Genomic DNA, 16715 nt, shown 5'->3' with positions numbered 1-16715 from the left:
TCAAACCTTACTTGCCTGGTGTCCCAGCTAATATTTATCCCTCAACCAATATCACAAGCAGAGATTATCTTGCTGCTGCTTGTGGGAGCTTGCTGTGCACAAATTGGCTGCCGCATTTCCTAGATTACAACAGTGACTACACTTCAGAAGTTTTTAGTGGCTGTAGCAGGCTTTGGGATGTCCTGATGTGGTGAAAGATATTATATAAATGCAAGTCTTTCTTCCTTTTATTTGAAATTTGAGCACATAATCCAGGCTGACACTCCCGGTGCAGTACTGAGGGAGTGCTGCTCTGTCAGAGGTGCCATCTCTCAGATAAGATGTTAAACTGAGTTTCTCCCCTTTCAGGTGGATGTAAAAGATCCCATGGCATTATTTTGAAGAAGAGTTCTCCCAATGCCCTGACCTGTAGTTATCCCTGAACCAACATCATAAAAAAACAGATGAACAGGCTATTTATTGCTCCCTTCACAGAGGCTGACTGACCTGCTGAATATTTCCACCATTTTCTGTTTTTATTTCAGATTTCCAGCATTCACACCATTTTGCTAAGCTCTTTGCTTGAAGGCAGGTCCAACCTACAGTACCACACCTCCACCATGAGTAGTGCAAGTAGGCAGGTCCCAAAACCACCCAGAATTGGGTTTTGAATCCTGTGCTGTTGACACCACTGTGACCTACACTGGCCATCCAGCTAGTTGGACCCTCCAAAGGAGCCTGGGTTGCTGTGGTAACATGCACTTTTACAAGCATATTGTAGTCTAGAGCTTTGGATAGTGATGATAGAGGCTCCACCATTCTTTCCATCACATGACTGATCAGGAATCTCTCCCATCCTTACCACCTGCCATTGGCATGTGTTGGAAGGAGTTACAGGTTGATACAGGTCACACAACGAATGCACCTTCCTTGGCCATCAAGACCTGGAGTGGGACTCAAACCTGGAGCTTATGGCTCAGAGGCAGGGACACTGACCCACTGCATCATTGCACCACTGGACCTCCATTCAATTCCTTATCTTATTGCATAAATGTATATTTGCTGATGATAAACACAGAATTCATTCAGATTGGCCTTGAACAGTGTTGCTTGATGTTTATTGAATAATGGAAGGGAGATAACAATGGCTTATTAACTCTAACCAGGAAGCTGAAACATACTCAATAGCAAGCAACCAGCAGTGCGACCATCAATTGCAGAAAATCTTTGCAAGGGAAAAGTGAGGCACTACAAAGATCTACAATTAGCCCGAGTATCCCTGTGGCCCAAAGGGGAGGAGACACAAAACCAGGTCCCTCGTCCCTACCCTGTTGGTATTGGTGTGGAATGGAGGGGAGCAGAAAGGATCAGGCTCAGCTGTGATGCCCTCCATGTTTGAATAGCTTGCCAAAACTCACAGATAACGAATGGCTGCTTAGGGGAGATGCAATCCCTGTGGACTTGTAGCCCCTGCAAGAGCCAGAATCTACAAAAGAGGAGGGAAGAACATGACAAGGAGGAAAATAGAGTTAACATTGAGACCTCCACTTTAAGAGGTTCACTCAATTCAGAGTCCAACACATGGCAAAAGCAGACGGAATGAATAAACTCACAAATTAAAGCCATCAGATACTTTTTGAAAAAACCTTCAAAGTGAGATAAATTTGTAACTTCCATTTCTTAGCAACAACTTTTCTTCTAGGAAGAATTTGGGCTCATTTTCCAAGGCACTGGTTCACTGTCACGGTGTAGCAAGTTCAACTGCTTCTCTTATGATTTTCAAGCCAAATGTTGTTCACGACCTTCGCCGTTCCTGCCTGCCCTTGTGACGAACTGGCACTGCCTGCTAACCAGCCTCACGGCCAAATGGTAGTTTGCGTGTGTTACTCGCCAATGATTACCGACAGGCTCTTTGAAGGAGGCATCATGGTTGAAGCCAATCCTCACTCCTGCTCTTAAGTTCACTTCCAAGATGTGAGTTACTGATCAGAGATCAGGAGCAGGAACGCTAACCAATACCTCCTCTCTTTGTGGGGTCAGAGTCCATCTGCTGCCCTGTTTTTGCATCCCACTTAGGGTGAACTAAAGTAGTATTCCAGGATTTTAAGAATATTTCCTACCTGTAGAATCCTGGTTCTCAACAGATGAATACAATGAGTCTCTGGGGGTGTTTTTAACACGTTACATCAATTGTCAACACGTTCATGGTCTAATGCCTTGATTTTAAAGTTATCATCCTTGTGTTCAAATTCCTCCATAGCCTTCCTCCTCCCTATCTCTGTCACCTCTTCCAGCCCTACAGCTCTCTGAGAACCCTGCACTTCTCCAATTCTGGCCTCTTTGATCATCCCTGGATTTTAATTGCTCCACCGCTGGCGGCCGTGCCTTCAGCCATCCCTGGGCTGCCAGCTCTGGAATTCCCTCCCTCAGCCTCTCTGCCTCCCCCTCCTCATTTAAGAGCCTCTTTAAAACCTGCCTCTTTGACCAAGCTTCAGGTCACCTGCCCTAATATCTCCTTATGTGGCTCGTGTCAAATTTGGTTTTGTTTTATGCACTTGAGAAGTGCAAGTTGTTGTTATTTGAGAATATATATGCACCTGACCAAGATTTTCTATGTGTTGCAATCCGGCCCTTTTGTTACATCAGCTCTCATTCAGTATTGCTCACTACCCATGGTGACATTTAGTCAGATTTTAACAGCTTCCTCTGAAAGCCAAACTTTGTACCATTGAATGACTCTGAACTTTCAAGCATGAATCTGTTGCACTTTCTGAAATCATTTTCCAGGTGCACTCCAGTACGTCAGACTACAGGGGTTGCTACATGAGAAAAGATTAGCTTCCATCTATTTCTGCCATCCTTGTCAGTTAGATTCACAGAATCACAGAATTATTACAGCACAGAATGAGCAATGCACCTAGTGCCACTCCCTGCCTTCTCCCCATCACCCTTCATATTCTTTACTTTCAGTGGATAAACCATTTCCTTTTTGAATGCCTCGGTTGAACCTGCCTCCACCACACACCGTCAGAGAGTGCATTCAAAACCCTAACCATTTGCCGCATAAAAGTTTCTCTGTATGTCTCCATTGCTTCTTTTGCCAATTACCTTAAACCTGCGTCCTCTCATTGTCGATCGTTCTGCCAATGGGAACAGTTTCTCCCTACCTACTCTGTCCAGACCCCTCATGATTTTGAATACCTCCTCAACTCTCCTCTCAGCCTTCTCTTCTCCAAGGAAAACAGTCCTAACTTCTCCAATCTATCTACTTAACTGAAGTTTCTCATCCCCAGATCCATCCTTGTGAATCTTTTCTACCTATCTTTAATGTCTTCATATTTTTCCTAAAGTGTGGCACCCAGAACTGGAGATAATATTCCAGTGTTTTATACATGTTTAACAGAACCTCCTTGCTCCTGTACTCCATGACCCTATTATTAAAACCTAGGATACTGTATGTTTTATTAACAACTCTCTCAACCTGTTCTGCCACCATCAATGATTTATGCACATATACATCCAGGGGCCTCTGTTCCTGCACCCCTTAGAATTGTACCCTTTATTTTATTATATAACAATAATGGAGTTGTAGAATAATCACACCACCCAATCTCTTATTAATGAGTCCACAACACACCCAGGCATAGGTGAGGAAAACCCTCAGTGACAAAAAGCTTTGAGAACTATAGGTTCAAAATCATCTATTCCTCCCAAGCATGCAACACTTTCGCATGCGCCTCAAATATCTTAATCCAAAATGAAATTTTCCGGAAGAATCTATCCAATGTTCAGAAGCCGGCAGTCAGAATGCCTGAGTATTAACAGGCTATTTGACTACAGAGTGCATCACAGCTGAGCCCTTTCATGTTTTTTTAAAAAATGCTTTTGTATCCCCCATCCCCTCTCCCACCCCTCCCCACCCCCAGTCCTTTCTAGCTTAGGAGAGCTCAGTCAAACTGTGGTTGCGGTTGCTCTGGGCATGGTCAGCTAACACAGCACAGGTCAGTGATTGGGCCTGGGATGTCCTGGGCATCTTGCACACCAGGCACCATACTGAGCTGTGGCTGAGGCTTTGAGGAGGAGGTCGTGTTGAGCAATACGGCTCGTCTAGATTCAGGTTTATCCTCAAGGCATTGTGCAAAGCAGTTGTACAGACATTCCTGGACAGATTCCAGAGTTCCAGCAGTTTGGAAAGAACGTGCTAATGTAAAACATTCCACAGATGCCTCAAATTGGTCAACAGTGCTCCTAATCCTTGTTTCGTTGTTTATTTTTCCATCACCGTGTCCAATGTCTTCTGGAAGTTCCAACCCATAATTAACAAAAGACAGGGCCTGCATTGATCCAGCATATTAGCACATCATTGAGGTATTCCAAAATGCTCCACGACCAGTAGATTGCTTCGGAAGTGAAGTTGTTGCTTGATTGGCAAACACAGCAGTCAATTTGCAAGACAAAAACAAAAATACCTGGAAAAACTCAGCAGCTCTGGCAGCATCTGCGAAGAGGAACATAGTTAACGTTTCGAGTCCGAATAACCCTTCAACAGAACTAAGTAAAAATAGAACAGAGGTGAAATATAAGCTGGTTTAAGGGGGGTTGGGACAAGTAGAGCTGGATCAAGGGCCAGTGATAGGTGGAGATAATCAAAAGGTGTCACAGACAAAAGGACAAAGAAGTGTTGAAGGTGGTGATATTATCTAAGGAATTTGCTAATTAAGGGTAGAAAGCAGGACAAGCAAGGTACAGGTAGCCCTTTTGGGGGTGGGGTGGGGTGAAGGAATCGAAAAAGGCTAAAAGGTAGAGATAAAACAATGGATGGAAATACATTTAAAAATAATGGAAGTAGGTGGGAAAAGAAAAATCTATATAAATTATTGGAAAAAAGGGGGGGGATCAGAGAGGGGTTGGGGATGGAGGAAAGAGTTCATGATCTAAAATTGTTGAACTCAATATTCAGTCCGGAAGGCTGTAAAGTGCCTAGTCGGAAGATGAGGTGCTGTTCTTCCAGTTTACGTTGAGCTTCACTGGAACATTGCAGCAGGCCAAAGACGGACATGTGGGCATGAGAGCAGGGTGGGTTGTTGAAATGGCAAGCGACAGGGAGGTCTGGGTAATGCTTGCAGACAGACCGAAGGTGTTCTGCAAAGCGGTCACCCAGTCTGCGTTTGGTCTCTCCAATGTAGAGGAAACTGCATTGGGAGCAGCGAATGCAGTAGACTAAATTGAGGGAAGTGCAAGTGAAATGCTGCTTCATTTGAAAGGAGTGTTTGGGCCCTTGGATGGTGAGGAGAGGGGAAGTAAAGGGGCAGGTATTGCACCTTCTGCGGTTGCATGGGAAGGTGCCATGGGAGGGGGTTGAGGTGTAGGGGGTGATGGAGGAGTGGACCAGGCTGTCCCGGAGGGAACGATCCCTGTGGATTGCCACCAGGGGGGATGAAGGGAAGATGTGTTTGCTGGTGGCATCATGCTGGATTTGGCGGAAATTTCGGAGGATGATCCTTTGAATGCGGAGGCTGGTGGGGTGATAAGTGAGGACAAGGGGGACCCTATCATGTTTCTGGGAGGGAGAGGAAGGTGTGAGGGGGGATGCACGGGAGATGAGCCAGACACAGTTAAGGGCCCTATCAACCACCATGGGTGGAAAACCTTGGTTAAGGAAGAAGGAAGACATGTCAGAGGAACTGTTTTTTTTTTTGCAATTTGCAAGGTCCCAAAATCAACAAGTGTGTGCATAACCATTTGATCTGGTATTTTGTTGATGAGGTAAGGTGAGAGCGGAATTTTAACCAGGAAACCGGGTGAACTCCTTGGTCTGTTTCCAATAGTGTCAAGGGAGATTTTCCTTGCATACAGCCAAGGATGGCCCCAGACCCTGTCTCAGATGCCTAGTGAGTTGTGCTAAATCAGGGCAATTGCAACACAATTAGATAGCTCTTTCAAAGAGCTAGTATAGGCACGATAGGCCTAATGACCTCCTTCTGTGCTATAAAATTCTATAATTCTGCAAGTGGCATCAGCGCTCCTGGTCTAGGGATGGAGACGGAATGGGTATGGGGCGTGGTGGGGAAGGGGAAATCAGTTCGGCTCCCACTCCTGAACCCTGTCAGGTGACCTCTGTTAGTAGTGTATCCGTTGTGTTTAATTATATTCGGGTAGAGCATATAAAAGAGACCCTTACTGAAACTGTGGTGTGGTTGAGTTAGGAGGGATATGCTTGTAATGTTCCACTCTATATGTATGACTGGCTGGCTCCAGTGCGATATTTCCAGATTAAAGCAACCTTGCCTAAAAAGATGAACATTGAGCTTCGCTGTGAGCCCTTCTACAGCAAAATAGCTTGCTGACACTTACTGCCTGCCCTGCTGTTCAGTCCTTTTTGTAGTTCTGGTGATGGCTCCTCTGGTTGTTATCTCTACTACAAGGTTCTGGACTTGTGAAAGTTCATGAAGAGATAAGGAGAGGGATGGACAGAGAGAGAGAGAAGATATCACAGAATCAGACGCCACTTTTACATTTGTCACTTCGTTCTGTCAGCTATGGCTCAGTGGGTAACCTTTTTGCCTTAACTCAAGAGATTTCTGAGTTCCTGGCACCAAGTGCCCCTGCAGTGGAAATGGCAAGGTTGGAGCTGCTTTGGCTCAGTCTGTAGAGCTCTTGCTATGGGTCACAAAACTCTTGAGTTTAAGTCCCACTCCAGGATTTAAACACAAAAGTCAAGGTCAGCACTCCAGTGCAGCAGGAGGCCTAGAAAGTGCTTCGAGACATCTTTTTCCTTTCCATAGTCCCATTCCAGAGACCTGAGTTCACAATCGAGTTGATACTCAAGCCAGCAGTGTCTGACATGCCATTACTGACACCAAAACAATTACTACTTTACTGTGATTCACCCTCCATCTGCAGGCACATGCTGGGACAGGGGTAGATGCGAGTTTGGAGTCATGCACTGTGGCAGCCAGCAGTGCCTGACATGCCGTTACTGACACCAAAACAATTACTAATTTACTATTATTCATCCTCCACCTGCAGCCACAACTTAGGAATCCATCAACGAGCGCAAGATTGGCCCTGCTTGTGTCATAGTTTCTACAAATCTCTGGTGAAGAACAGAGCAAGTCCGTGCAGCAACCTTGCAACGAGTTAATTAAAGAGGTCTTGTCATCTGAAAAAAAAATATCACCCAGGTTTCCTTTCCCTTCCAGCAGTTTTATTCCTGCTTTTCTTCTTTTTGACATTTTTCTGGGGTTTATGAATTTCAACTTTGGGAGATCAGAGGAGGGTGAAAACATAAACAGGAACAACTTGAATTTCCGTAGCACCTTTGACACACCGCAAAACATCCCAAGGCACTTCACGGAAGCAGTTATCAGATGATATTTGACACTAAGCCATATATAGGTGACCCAAAGCTTGGTCAAAGAACAGAACTCAGTACGCTCTCTGTGGTTCAGTAAAGTAGCACTCTTGCTTCTAAATCAGAAAACTATGGGGTCAATTCTCACTCCATGTCTTGCAGCTAAGGCTTACGCCACAGTGCAGTATTGTGGGAGAGCTGTGGTGTCTTTCAGATAAAATATTAAATAATATTCCCTGTCAGGTGGACTTCAGACATCACAATTGTGAAGAAGAGCAGGGGTCTCCTGGCTGATACTTATCCCACAATCAACAACATCACTAAAAACAGGTTATCTGGCCATTATCTCATTGCTGTTGGTGGGAGCTTGCTGTGCACAAAGATGCTGCTGTATTTCCTACATTACAACACCTCAAAAGTACTTCATTAGCTGTATAGTGCTTTGGGATACCCTGTGGTTTCAAATGGTGCTGCATAAAGACCCTTTTTTTATTAAAGCAAGCAATTGAGGATGGTCTAATCCAGTTTTTATTCTATTATGTGCCTTTTAATGTGCGTGAGGAGGTGCCCGACATTGAAGGATTGATGGCCACTGCATATTCTCTGAACATCCTTTTGGGATGTTGTATGTGTGGAAATAACACAAAAGGTTCCCAAAATTCACAAACATAAGCAGGAAGTGTTATAATAGGGAATGAGAGTGTATGACAAGCAGGATGGAGGTACCAAAGAATCATCCACAATTGCAGTGCACAGCTGTGAGAAACCAAACTGAAATTCATTTGTGTTTCTCTGATGGTTCACCTAGAAGTGCTTTTGTCTTTAAGTCAAAAACCCAAGCACCCCTGAGCCTGTAACCTAGGCTGACATTCCAGTGCAGTATAGAGGGAGCATTGCACTGTCTCCAGATGCGATGTTAAACCAAGGTTCGGTCTGCCTTCTCAGGTGGATTTTGAAGATCTTATGTCACTTTCTGAAGAAGAGCAGGTTCTCCCTGGTCTCTTAGGCCAACATTCCTCCACCCAGCAAAAATAGTCCAACTCATACACCTCCCGTTGTTTGGGCGATCTTGCTATGTGCAAAGCACTTGCCTAACACTCCCAATTCATCATTGGTGACACCTTGAGAGACATTTCTGAGAGTTGTAATTAGGCACTATATAAATGTAAGTCCTTCTTTCTTGATGTTTTAATTTACTTGTTAATTTTTTTTCCTTTTCTTTGGTAACTATTTCTCCACCAGTCTTGCCCCTTTAAAGAGTCCATGACAGGACCTCATGTCTTGTCCTGATAATGTGTCAATATTATGGATTCACTGGGGGTTAATGTCATGGTTGAGTGTGGGCTAAGGGACCATGTATCTGCAATTAGGGCGACAGGGTCCGGAGATCAATCTGCCTGACCGATGACCACTGATTTACACTCCCAATTTACTCAGCTCTATAGTGAGAACTCAAAAACAAATTTATCCACCACCTCTATGAGAATTGTTGCTTTCACATTTCCTTAGCTTGAAGATGCATGACAATCAAGTGAATCACATCACAATATATAATCATCTCATGTGTGTACATTATTGTGGTAAGAATGATGCTCCCTCTCTCGCCAAAAGAATAAGTTTTTCCAATTACCTTTCCGTTAATAATTTTTTTCCCATTTATTCTTTCATGGGATGTGGGTGCCACTGACATTTGTTGCCCATCTTTAATTACCTTTGAATTGAGTGACCTTAAAGCCATTTCAGAGAGTAGTTAAGAGTCATCGCTGTGGGTCCGGAGTCACGTGTAGGCCAGACCAGGTTAGGACTGCAATTTCCTTCCCTAAAGGACATTAGTGAACCAGATGGGTTTTTACAACAATCGATGATGGTTTCATGATCACCATGACTGAGACTAGCTTTCAATTCCAGATTTTATTAATTGAATTTAAATTCCATCAGCTGCCATGGTGGGATTTGAATCCAGGGTCCCCAGAGCATTAGCCTAGACCAATAGACTACTAGCCTAGCATTACCACTATCCACCATCTCCCCATCAGATAGAGTGTCCCTAATGGCAAAGTGGGAGGTTGGATGCAATAGAATTACTTGCATTTATATAGCAACTTTCCCAACCTCAGGCCATCTCAAAGCACCTTACAGCCAATGATTTAAGTGTAGCCACTGCTGTAATGTAATGTAGGAAGTGTAGGAGTCGATTTGCACAAAGCAAGCTCCTACAAACAGCAATGAAAGAAATGACCTGAGCGGCAATTTGTCATGTATAACCTGAGGCACTAGGTTATTTGATCTGAGGTTGGGGTGCGGGTGGTGGTAGGGGGTGCGGGTGGTGGTGGGGTGGTGTGGGGGAGTGCAGACAGCACTGTCAGTGGTGGCTTAATTATGTTGTTAAAGATACACAGGTGAAGGACTGTTTAATTAAGTACTTAGAGCACATATAAAGGCAGCCTGCTTGGACACTGGTTAGTAAGTAGAAGTTACAGATATGTAATGTTGCATTCTGTAAATCAAGGAGAGAATTTGTGTCTAGATTCATATTTCATCATCTGGCCTGGGATCCAATTGAGAAGTACCACAGCCAATCCTGACCACTCCTGAAGCCCACACATGTATGGTTTCTACCTGGGGTCACCAGATGGTGAGCAAAGCCTGGCTGTTTTTCCCTCTCCTCTGGCACTGGAATACTGAGGAAAATCATCTTGCCCTTCCTACCATCCTAACTAGATCAGTTAACCTGTCATAGATCTAGGGACCAAACTCATAGCCTCCAGAGCTGTATGGCCTCCCCATTGAATTCTAAATGGTTTCAAATATATTCCAATTAATTATATCAAACACACAGTGTGGAAACAGGCTATTTGGCCCAACTGGTCCATGCTAGCATTTGTACTCCACACAAGTCACCTCCTACCCCTCTCCATCCCACCCTATCAGCATATCCTTCCGTTCCTTTCTCCCTCATGTGTTTATCTAGCTCCCCTTTAAATGTGTCGATGTTATTCACCTCAACTACTCCCTGTAATTGTAAGTTCCACATTATCACCAGTCTCAGGGTAAAGATGTTTCTCCCGAATTCCCTAATGGATTTATCCATGACTATCTTATGTTCTGAACTCTAATTAATTTCTTTTGCCCCCTCCCCCCCTCCCCTCCCCACCCCCCACACACCAACCCCGACACCCACCCTTTGGATGTTCATCACCCATCACTCTTTCTTCCCAGCTCCTCAAAAATCTCTTTGTGCAACACCCTGTCCCTTCCCCCTCAGAGGATTACACAGGATATGCAACACAGAAACAGACCATCCAGCCCAACCAGTCCATGCCAGTGTTTATGCTCCATACAAGCTTCCTCCCACCTTTTTCTCATCGATTCTCTCACCATAACCCTCTATTCCCTTCTCCCTCATATGCTTGTCTGGCTTCCCCTTAAATGTATCTATACTATTCTCTTCAACCACTCCCTGTTTTATTGAGTTCCATATTCTCACCCATTCTTTGGGTGAAGAAGTTTCTTCTGAATTGGATTTCTTGACGATTATCTTAAACCAAAGGCTTCTAGTTATGCCCTTCCCCACAAGAGAAAACATTCTCCCTGCAGCCATGCTTAATATTCATCGTAATACAATTGCTATTTTGTGCAGAATTTAGCCTGGATTGAGTGATGGGGATTTAAAGAGACATTAAACAGGGACAGAAGCCAATGTAAACATATGGCTGCAGAGGAATGCGGACTTAATCCTACACTACAGCTGTGTGCTTTTCTTTCCAGTTGTTCTAGCTCCTTCCTCTGTCTGCAAACATCCGTGAATGAATCATTAATGACGTGAGCATCATTCAAGACTGCCTTGTGTTCTCTGTCCTCACTTCCTCATTGGAAGATATTTTCAGTGTCAATGAACTATTAATGAGACAGAATGTGATGCAGACAGATTGTGTGACTAGAATTATATTTTAATAGCCATGAATTTATAATTATGATTCCAGCGAGAGAGGTAGAGTAGGAAGATATTTTCCAGGCTCTCAGTCTCTGGTTTAAACAGAATGATGTTTCATTTTTGAAACCTTTCCATCTGAATCCTGCCTGTTTCTGACACTTACCCTGGCAAAGTTAGATTAGTTTTACCTTCGAAAATTACTCCTTTTACGCCAGCCAGAGTAGGGGTGGGAGTTGGGAGAGGGTTCGCTGTGCCTTGTAATTAATGCTAAACTATGGACAGTGCTTAACTCCCAATCCAGCTCCTAATTTCACATGCTGGCTATGAGACTGGGGGAGTGAGAGAAAAATTCTTATAAGGTTGCCAAAGGAAGAAATAAAATCCTTACCAAAATTATAAAAATAGATACCTGGTCATTATCACATTGCTGTTTGTGGGGGCTTGCTGTGCATAAATTAGCTGCTACATTTCCTACATAACAACAGTGACTGCACTTCACAAGTACTTCATTGGCTGCAATGCGCTCTGGGACGTGCTGAGGTTGTGAAAGGTGCAATTTAAATGCAAATTCTTACTTTCAAGCCTTTATACATTAAATTCTTGCACTAGACCCATACTCCTGCCCCACAAACCTTGCCTCCTGATGTGATGATTTTGGGTCATACTTTGCTATCATTGTTTACCACTGTAAATTGCTCAGTCACTTCCCATTCCCATTCACTTTTTCCAAGTAAACTGTCACAAGGACTCACAAGAACACATTGAGAAGAGGCAAGTGTACCAGTTGTTGGAATTTGGGCGCAATTAATCCTTTATCACCTTTTCCCAAACTTTGAAACAATTTGAAGTGATACCTTATTGATGTCAATGGTTTATTTTATTCAGCATAAGTGGGTCTTGACACATGCTGATGACCAAAGCACAGCAACATTCCCATTGCACTCTGGGTAGAAGCACATATCTCCATGTAATCACTCAGTGATGCGCCAGTCAATGTGGCACACACACATGTGGTCCCTCTGCCAGCCCTGTTCTCCTATGAGAGTCTGTCTGCGGGATGGTCCCAGCCCTCCTCTGGTTGAATTGCGCTCTCTCCCTGCCCAGGGAATCCTTTTCTCATCAATCTTTTTCAGAGAAAAGTCTATGGAGACTGGTTCAACTCAATCACCGCTTAATTTGAACTGCAGAACCTAATTGTAAAAGATGTCGCTGAACCAGATATGTAACCACCCAAGCCAGGTCAAGTTCTTAAACTCTTAGACTTCCCACACTCAGGCATCTATCAGCTTGTAAATGTTTGAATGCTAGTGCCTGGACAGATGGCCTTGGCACCCCAGTTATTTTGTCCCAGAAGAGCTGCACCTGAGCCTCCAGGTGATGCTTATCATTCAGTTCCCACACAGCAAGCTTTACTGGATTACTGCTGGAGTTTGCCCTTTTCCAACTGACCTCTTTTATGGGTCAATAAAACATTTGGTCAGTGAAGGCCCAAATCGGAGTTTTCTATCATATACCACCTCTCAGCTGCTTTTATCCAGAGTGTATTACAATCAGGATCAAAAGCATAGTTCCAGTATAACAACGAAATTAAAGAGAATGTACAGTCATCATTATATTTAAGTTAGTTTTCAATAATTAGCAAAAAAAAAACAGAAGCAGGGATTTCCCTGGATGTTTACACTGCATGGTCAGTCAGGTCTCATTCATTGTTCCAGATTTCAAAGCCCTTTCCTTCTGGTCCAGATTCCAACATGGATATACTTCATGGTCATCACAGATTTGGTTCAATTGCTATTGTTTTGAGACACTTTATGCAATAAATTAAACACAATATTGCTCGTTTCTTTCAAAGTGCTCCTGCTTTTGTCAGCTTGTAGTCAGTCAGCTTGTAAATAAATTGGACTGTTGGATTTAGCCTGAATGCAACAGTCTGACAACGTGGCATATACTACCTTTCAAAGTAGACATTAAAATGTGTAGGGCAGTCCACACAGTGCCCAATGCAAAGTGCCAAAGGAAGGGCTCATTAGTCATGCCATGGGAGGTCCTGTGGCATGCTATCTCATTTATATAGTAGAAAGCTGAAAGCTTCAATTGACAAGGTATGGGTGTCTTTTTATAGGGACTTCCTTCTTGTTGTTACAATGACTTAAGTGTTCTGGCAGAAAACCCAAACTGTAATAGGAGTGGTCATCTGAAACTCAGGGACCACCCTTCTCTTCATTCAAAGAATAGCTGGTTGCCAAGCAACTGTAAATAAAATGCTCAGTTTGTGTTTCTGCTTGGGCAAAACTGGTGGAAGGAGGGCAGGATGACATTCACCTCCACATGACGTCAAGTGTACTAATCCTGGCATTATTATAGGGGTCAGGTTAATTCAAGTAATTAAGTGTGACCCAGGCACCTCTGATTCACAGTTCATCTGTTGTGGGTGGGAAGCAGGGACAAATGTGTTGCTGCAGCTTTAAAAGATTGTATCTCCTTAATGGGATCAGCTCCATTGTAATGGATCAGGTGTTCAACATCAATTTGAATTTCATAATAAGGGCTGGCAGGTTTGCAAAAGAACAGAGAGCCCACAGGTTCTAGGGAGGAAGAGATGTTGGAGAAAGTAAAGCAGAGGGGGGTGGGTGGGTGGATGGGTAAAGGAAAGGGTTAATCAGACTGCCCTGAAGTTTATTGGATTTTCTTTTATTCTTTTGTGGGATGGGCATCACTGGCAAGGCCAGCATTTGTTGCCCATCCCTAATTGCCCTTTGAACCAAGTGGCTTTCCAGGCTATTTCAGAGTCAACCACATTGCTGTGGGTCTGGAGTCACATGTAGGCCAGGTAAAGACAACAGATTTCCTTCCCTAAAGGGCATTAGTGAACCAGATAGGTTTTTACAACAATCAATGATAGTTTCATGGCTGCCATTATTGAGACTAGCTTTATATTCCAGATTTTGTTAATTGATTTTTAAAAATTCTAATTTCCTCCGAATGCAGGAAGCATGGCAGCTAATTAATGCACAGAAAGCTCCCACAAACAGCAATGTGATAATGGTCGGATCATGTCTTGGTTGGGCCCAGGACAGCATGAATATCTGCACTGCTCTTCTTTGACGAGTGCCATGGGATATTATAAGAGCAGCAGGGAGCGTGGAGAGAACCTCAGCTGAATGGCTCATCTGAAAGACCAGCAGCGCAGCCTTCCCTCAGCACTGCTTTGGCGTGCTCAGCCTAGATGTCGTGCTGTAGCCCCCGAACCGTCAGCCTTGTGCCTCAGCGGCGGGCATGCTACTGACTGAGCCATCTAATGTGAGGGAACGCAAGCAGTGCTGAGAAGCCTGACTTTTTTGCCCTACCCTAGCCCAGGAGCACTCAGAACCTAAGCTCTCACCTCTGCTGGATCACCTAATTCAGTGGAAAGCATGAATCGAAGTTGGATATTTCATAGCTTTATTTAATTCTGTTCTCAACCTAAATTTTACACTTCCAGCAAAAAGCAAAACCACAGCAGCACAAGGGGAGATTGATGCTTTGATGTTACTGAGCCCTATGCAGCTAAAAATATAAATTCTAATCCTGTCAGGACTGATCAGCAAGGCTCCGGTAAATATAGTCCAGGACGGCGGTCTGTTTAAATTAATTTTTTTTTTCTCACTATGGGGTGTTTAATCTTCTCATCTGTCTTTCCGTAAGTCAGTTCAAAAAAGGCACGCCGGAGCATCAATGAGCAGCCACAGACACAGCTACGTCTTTTGAATAAGTGCTGCCCTTACTCATCGTGGAGGTCAATCACTTAAAAAGAGACGGTGATGCTAAAGTATGGTACCTTCTGCAACCTGCCTTCACAGTAACCTGGCTGCTGAATTGGGGCGGAGAACTGGGTCAACACGAAATATAACCAGGTTGTACAACTGCAGCTGACTTGCAACTGGCAATTCTTTTCACCCATGACCAAACTGAGAACCACCTTCCCATCAACCCTCCCTCTAAGTTGCAGGTGCCCGGCTGCACAGCAACTGGGAATGTGCCACACAATCTACGGCCCCTCTAAGACGTGCGAACGTGCAGCAACTTCAAAGGGATCACACAGTGCAAGAACCAATGGCGCAGAGCAAAGGCAAATTAGAGGGAACATTTTCACCCACTCCTACCCCAGATCTGTGAGCCTATTAGACCAGGAAAGTCCAACATTCATTTCTTCACCTGCGCTGAGGTATGTGATTGCAGTTGGAGTGTGGGTGAGGAGGCTACAATTGGCCTCGACATCTCTGATCAAAGGCAGAGAAAGTAGGAGTGTGATTGGTAAAAATACTTCTGCTAGAAAATGTGTGGTGTGTGTGTGTCTGTGTGTGTGTGTGTGAGTGTGTTTGTGTGTTTGTTTGCCTGTGTGTGTTGATTGATATAGAATCATAGAGTCATAGAGGTCTACAGCACTGAAAAAGGCCCTTCGGTCCATTGAGTTTGCGCTGGTCAAACAAGTACCAAACTACATTTTCCAGCACTAGGCCCATAGCCTTGTATGCCATGGCGTCGCAAGTGCACATCCAAATACTTCTTAAATCTTATGAGGGTTTCTGCCTCTACCAGCCTTTCAGGCAGTGTTTGTATGTGTTCGTTTGTTTGTGTATGTGTGTCTGTGTTTGACTGTGTATTTATGTGTGTTTGTTTTCCTGTGTGTTTGCCTGTGTGTGTGTTTGCTTGTGTGTGTGTGTTTGTTGGTGTGTGTTCATGTGTCTGTTTTTATGTGTATTTGTTTGTCTGTGTATCTGCGTTTGTGTGTGTCTGTATGTGTTCATGTGTCTGTGTATGTGTGCTTGTTTATTTGTCTGTGGTTGCCTGTGTGTTTGCTTATATGTGTTGTTTGTCTGTGTGTTTGTTTATGTGTGTTTGTCTGTGTCACAGTTGAATAGCTTGGTACCACTCATTGTCCAGTCCATAAGTGGGGATGGTATCGGAGGGTCTCTCAGCACCCCTACTGCAGAAAGAGAGAAAAAAGGAGATAAAAGGGGACCAGCAATACCCAGCCTTTTTCCACCTGGCCAGGGAGGAGAGGCGGACGTGCCTTAGGTCACCTTTGTCACTGCGAGTTCGATTGGAGATGAAGTGATGACATTTACTGATGCGGCTGTGGAGAAATAAGCAAGAGTTTTGGCAGACACTGTTTTCCTTTAATACCCACAACAGCTGAATCAAACTACAACATGCCCAGCTTCAATTCCACTTTAATTATGGAGATCAGATGTCATGTGCCTGGGATGAGGTCTACGTTTTCAGTCACCAGTGTGGACGTGGTCACGATGACCACATGCTCCAGCAACTGGTCTGAATTCTCTTTGCTTGGTGGACAATGGCAGAAGCAGAGATTCAGACAGGGGGTCGATCAACACCATTGAGTACTTGAAATATTCTTTGTGCATGCACACTTCAGTTTGCATGTTACTGCTCGTGTGCGAGTGT

Source organism: Carcharodon carcharias, chromosome 34 (assembly GCF_017639515.1).
Source record: "Carcharodon carcharias isolate sCarCar2 chromosome 34, sCarCar2.pri, whole genome shotgun sequence".
In the NCBI taxonomy this organism is placed as follows: Eukaryota; Metazoa; Chordata; class Chondrichthyes; order Lamniformes; family Lamnidae; genus Carcharodon; species Carcharodon carcharias.
The sequence above is the reverse complement of the archived record's forward strand: the minus strand, read 5'-3'. Positions refer to the sequence as shown.